Below are 6102 nucleotides of genomic sequence, written 5' to 3'. Positions count from 1 at the left end.
CTGCGTCAGGGGGACCTCTGCTCTGACATGTAAATGGCTTCTGAGAAGCAGAGAATTCTGGGAATTTAGATATTATGTATGTGTTGAAGATTGCATGTAAGATGTTTTCCATTACCATCTGTATGGCTGATTACCTTGTCAAGTGAGCAGTTTGCCTTATCTCTCTCTTTGAATGACCACATCAGTGCATGACTGATAAGAACTATAACATCCCATTGTGAGATGCTCTGCCCAGAGGGAGGAGCCAAGCACTGCTACCCCAATATACTCTGAGATTCTGAAACTGCAACATTCGGTTTTTCTCCACGAGATTCCCCAGAGGAACAGCAGCTGCCTTTTCCTCTTGGATCTTCAGAGGAAGACTACGTCCTTCTCTACAGAACCCCCTTGCTCCAACAGAACCACACCTGATACTTCAGAGGACTGCAGCCACATTTTCAATCGGACTACCACCAACACCCTGACCAACAGGGTGTCAGGTTGGGTTCTGACACTGTCAGTGTTGTTCCAGTGGACTGCATTGTTTATTTTATTCTTTTTATTTCTTCCCTATTAAAGAACTGTTATTTCCTGCTCCCATATCTTTGCCTGAGAGCCCCTTAATTTAAAATTATAGCAATTCGGAGGGGTGGGGAGGGTTTACATTCTCCATTTCAGGGGAGGTTCCTGCCTTCCTTAGCAGACTCCTGTCTTCCCAAACCAAGACAGTATGCTTTGTATACAAGTGATAATTTTGGAACTTCATGTATGTTGTAAACATCAGGAGGAGCAGTGTCCCCCATAACTGACACCAAAATAATGTCTGCTTCCTAATACTGAAATTACAGTGTTAGAATTATATTCTTCCTGACATTTCAGTGACATGACAGGCATTGTTTCTCATGTTTTACTTTCCCAGACTGGGATTTGGAAATGTTTCTTCTTTGCTGTGTTACGCTGCTTCTTCCTTGTACATAACATGAGTTGCCATCTCACTCATTTTACTCTAAGAAATGGGAATAATAGGGTTCAGATGAGCATTCAAATGTTCTCTTGGTATCATCCTGCAGAGAGATTCCAAGCCTCAGGCAGCAGACACACTGAAGTGGGGAAGGCCTGTTTTTTGGGGGGCTCCAAAGTGAGAAGCTGACACTATGGCAGGACCTGGGTCCTGAATGCTTGCCATGACCTTTGGCAGCCTCTCCATCTGATCCAGCCTGGGGATGCCTGAGGAAAACTGGCCGGTCAGGGCTGTCACTGCACCTGGCACAGGCAGGGCATCTCCTGGACAAGGTCACAAGGGTTGTGGAGCTATGGGGCCACCATGCGCAGCCCCTCAGAAGCTTCCCAACCAGAGCCTGTACTGTGGTAAATTAAGATGGAAAGCACCTCATGGGTCAACCCAGCGGCAGTTTTGTAAAAGAAGTGCAAAGGTCACATGCACAAAAGAGAAGAAAAGCACTGCAAAAAGGGCTGAGAGGCCACATGTGTGACTGGGAGGAATGACCAATGTCCCTGTGGGTCCCAATACTCCCTCCAACCCCACAAGGGACATTGGAGGCATGGGAGACAAGGAAGATGTTTGTAACATGGGGATCTGTAGTCCTGGTGGGTCCCCTATGAGGACACAGGGACAAAGGGAGCTAGTGGATCCCCATGGAGACATAGAACATGGGGGGCTTGCAGGTCCCTCGTAAGGATGCAGGGACAAGGATGGCTGGTGGATCCCCATGGAGACAGGGATTGGGGGAAGAAGGGCAGGATGGCTGGGCAAGGAACAGTGCCCCTAGCCATTGGGAGGCCTCACCCCAGAGATTTTTCTGTAATGTCACATTCATGGCTACATCCCTGTTCTGAGGCATGAAGAAACAGAAGAGCAGGATGCCTGGGTGATGGGCACATGTATCTTGGTCTTTGAGGTGAATAGGGGTGTTTCTGAGCTCAGGAGCACCTGAGCATCAGCTCCAAGCCTCATCAGGACTTGGCAGCCTTTAGCAGGCACCAGATGAGATGCAAGGTGCATCTGAGGGAGATTTAAACAGCTCTAGGAAGTCTGAGTGACCTCGAGTGAGGTGAACAGGAGTGCATAATCCAGGGCATGGCATGGACTGGCAGTGAGGGCCTGTCACGGCAGCTTGCACAGTGGCTCATCCAGGCAGGGCAGGCAGTGGGGCAAGCAAGAAGGACTCCTCTCTGATCATCTGAGAGCAGCCAATAGAGTCAGCAAACAGACTCAGTACCAGGTAAGAAAGAGCATGAAGAGATTCTTTCATCCCCAATCTTACTAACCAGTTATGGTACTGACACACCAATCCTCTGTAGATTCCTTCCAACTCAGAATATTTTGATTCTGCATATCATAGGATGGCATCGGGGCTGCAACAGGCTGGGGGGAGAACTGATGGCGTACAAAGGGGACCCTACAGGGCTGACAGTGGCTATAAGAGGCTTGAAAGTCTGTATGTTGCTGAAATGTGGGGTGCCAGCTGAGTTTGGGGAGACACAGGGGACCAGGGGAGCCATATAATATCAAGGGCACATACGGGGGAGCTAGCAATGACCTTCAGGTTCAGTGTGTCCCCATGTCTGGTGTCACCATGTCTTCCATGTCTCTGACCCCATCAAGGCCATTCCCTCGTTTACCTTCATTTTCAGGAGTGTGACTCCACAGCAATTCATCATCAACCGATGGGAGCTCAGCCACCAGGCCAGGTATCCCTCCAGTGCCCCCCTTCCCCCAGCAGCTGTCACTCCAAATCTGTTTAGGCGCTATGGAGAAGGATTAAAGTTCAGAAGGAACAGCCAGGGAAGAGCATGGGCATTGTGGAGATCCCAGGGTGGGTATGAGACTCAATGGGTGACAGGAGTGCTGGACTGGGGGTGTACCCAGGTTGAGTAGCCGGTGTGTCTGAGGTTTCTCCCTCAATGCATGCGGTGTGGGGTGCATTAAATGCCACTCCATGGACTGTGGAGTGGGGCATCATTCTGCCCATGAAGACTAAGGCATGATTCAGAACACTGCATGCATGAGATTTCTGGTGCTGTGGAGTGCCTGGGAGCCAAGGGCTGGGGCCTGGGCACTTGCAGAGTCCAGAGCTGGGAGATGGAACCTGACTGGGTCCTGATGAGAGCTGAAGGGAGCTGAAAGAAGCACCAGGGTCCAGGGCTGGGTGATAGAAGCTGGGCAGGTCCAGGACTGTCGGTAGATGCTGGCAATATCCAAGGCTGAGTGATAGCTGGAGGGTCTGGGGCTGCAGTGGGGTCCACAGCTGATGTGACCTGGAGGCTCACATTTCATGCCCCTTCTTCAGTCATATTTTCACTTTTCTCTTCATATTCCCCACAATTTTCCCCTGGATTTCCCAGTTTTCTTCACACATGTCCCAAACTTTTCCCCCTACATTTTCTAGGGCCTTTTCTTTCTTCCTGTTTCTCACAATTTACTCCTCCTGTTTCCCGCCCTTTTCCTCCTTCACATTTCCCTCCCTTTTTTACCTCATGTTTCCTGTCCTTTTCCTCTCACATTTCCCACCTTTTAAATACCTTGACAGATTGCAGAAGCAGTGGCCTGCTTGGGCCATCCTGACCTTGATTAACAGCTCTTCTCCCATGGGACACTGCACACCAAAGGATCAAATACAGCTATAAAAACCTGTGCTTTGATGTACAGCCCTGAAATCTGGTCTGTGAATGTCTGTGGGATTAATTTTAAGAGCTAGAAACATCAGCTCTACTCTTTATTTTGTATGGTTACTTTCTCTCTCCTACTGGCTATATAATTGATCCTAAATTTGGACACGGAAGAAACACACAAACACTCAAGTGTGTTTAATAAAGATGATCCTGCTTGACAAAGTCATGGTCTGTTATTTTCAGTTGCTACACAGACAAGGTTAAAAACTGGCTTCTGTATCTTTGTACAGACCAGGCATCATGAGGCTGTCTCGGGCCTCTGCCTCTAGTCAAGGAAGCCACCTCCATCCCATGCTTCCACTTTCCCACAGGTGGAGCTGAGGCAGATGCAGGTGAACCCCAGGCAGATGTATGCAACACTGCAAGGCAGCCAGAGCCAGGTTTTAACATCTTCCCACCCCAAGGAACTGCTGACAGGCAAGCAGGAGGAACAGACAGGGGGCAGGAGCAAGGGCCACAGTCAGGCAGTCTTTCTCCTCAGCTTCTCTTGCAGATGAACAGCCTGGTGCAGTGTGTCAATGCCTTGTCCACACCAGAGTGACACCGGAAGAGACAGCCCATCTGACAACAATACAGGTGGCAGCACTCCTGCACATACAAGCTGCCTCCTCTGACAGCAGCATCCAGCAGCTGACTGCTTTGCCCAGGGGCAGGAGAACAGCCATCACCACAGCCAACAAGAGCCCTATTGCTCAGGGCATCCACAGTGAGCAAGGCACAGCCACAGATGTTCCAAGCTTGAGGGCTGCACCACACCACCCTGAAGCCTATGTTGCAGGTGCAAAGGACAAGAACCAGATCCCTATGCATGACATCCCTCACAAGAACTACATGTGGAGCCAGAGACATGGCCAGCAGCCAGCAGAACGCTGAGACTGGGCACACAGCATGGCTTCATCAGCTTCCCTGGGCAGAGATGCAGGGACGTGGCACTGGACAGAGCAACATTGTTAAATGCAACCTCAGCAGCAGGTCTCTGCTGGCACACCACAAGACTGCAAAGGTTCTGAGCATTGCGTCCAAGACACAGCCTTCACAGGAAGTGAAGATGAGCAGTCCAGCCTGTGCAGAGCATAGACTAACCCTGCTCAAGAAAGCTAGACAAATTTTCCAGGATTTTGAAAAAATCACGAGTCATCAGAGGGTGCTAGAGCTTCTGGAACCAAATTTTCCAATCATGCCACCCTATCTGAGGAAGAGAAAGAGTGGGAAGATGATGGATAGCAAAAGCTCTGCCAAGGGAAGACATTAAGGACAAAGAGCTGTTCCAAAATGAAGAAACCAAGAACTGGCTGAAAGGCAAGACAACAATGAGAAAGATCTGTCTCAAAGTGAATGCAGGAAATGAAGAGTTGGCACAGTGAGAAAAATATAGTGATAAAGAGCTGTCATAATGGGAATACAACAAAGACATGTCCCAAGAGGAAGATGGGAATGACAGAGAGATGTCCCAAGGCAACTACAGGAGAGACAAAGACCTCTCCAAAAGGGAAGAGGAGAATGACAAAAAAGTTACCCATCAGGAAGACAACAAACACATGTCCCAAGATGAAGATCATTTTGACAAAGGCATGTCCTAGTAGGAAAATGACAATGACAAAGAGGTCTCCCATGGGAAAGACAATGTCCCAAGAGGAACAGGAGAAAGACCAAGACCTGTCCCAAGGGGAAGGCAGCAACAACAAAGAGCTCTCTCAAAGGGAAGATGACAATGAAAAAAAAACTGCCTCATTGACAAGACAAACAAGACCAAGGTCAGTCCCAACTGGAAGATGATGTTAGCTACAAGCACCTGGGACAACTCCTTGGGCCCAGAGAACGAGGACCCTCACACTGCTACCCAGAGGAGGCCTAGCTGTCTCAGCAGCATGGTCACAGAGGTAGCAGGGGAGGCAGCTAGTGAGCTGAGCACTTCCTGCCCCAATGGGTGCCACAGCCTCTGAGCCAGCTTCGGTCAGAGATCCTGAGGAAGGGGAACACCAGGCATCTCTTGCTTCTGAGGAACAAGAGGCAGCAAAACCAGCTTCTCTGGCCTTCAATGGGCAGCTGACAGGTGCAGGGGCAGAGAGCCAGGCAGAGGCACTGCATAGCCACTGCTGCTCATCCAGTCCTTCACCTCGCTTGTTAGATGCCCATGGCCACAGCAGGCAGTGGGCAGGGACAGCTGGGAGGTCTCAGTCCTGTTAGTGCCAAAGTCCAAGGATAGAGCCTTTGCCAAGGAGGAGGAAGAGTGGAAAGACTACATCAACTAAGATCCTAGAGGAAATCTGCAGTGTCTAGGGCCTGTCCCAAGTGACAAAAAGCTATCCCAAGAGAAAAAGATCATGTACTTCTACAGAAAAGGGACTCTCTAATCCTGCTCCGAGAGGCACAGGCATTTTGCCTGCACAGCCACATACCAGTCCAAGCCTTGCCTTGCCAGATGGAAGC

This window comes from Camarhynchus parvulus, chromosome Z, assembly GCF_901933205.1.
Source record: "Camarhynchus parvulus chromosome Z, STF_HiC, whole genome shotgun sequence".
Lineage (NCBI taxonomy): Eukaryota > Metazoa > Chordata > Aves > Passeriformes > Thraupidae > Camarhynchus > Camarhynchus parvulus.
This window is presented reverse-complemented; position numbering follows the sequence as displayed.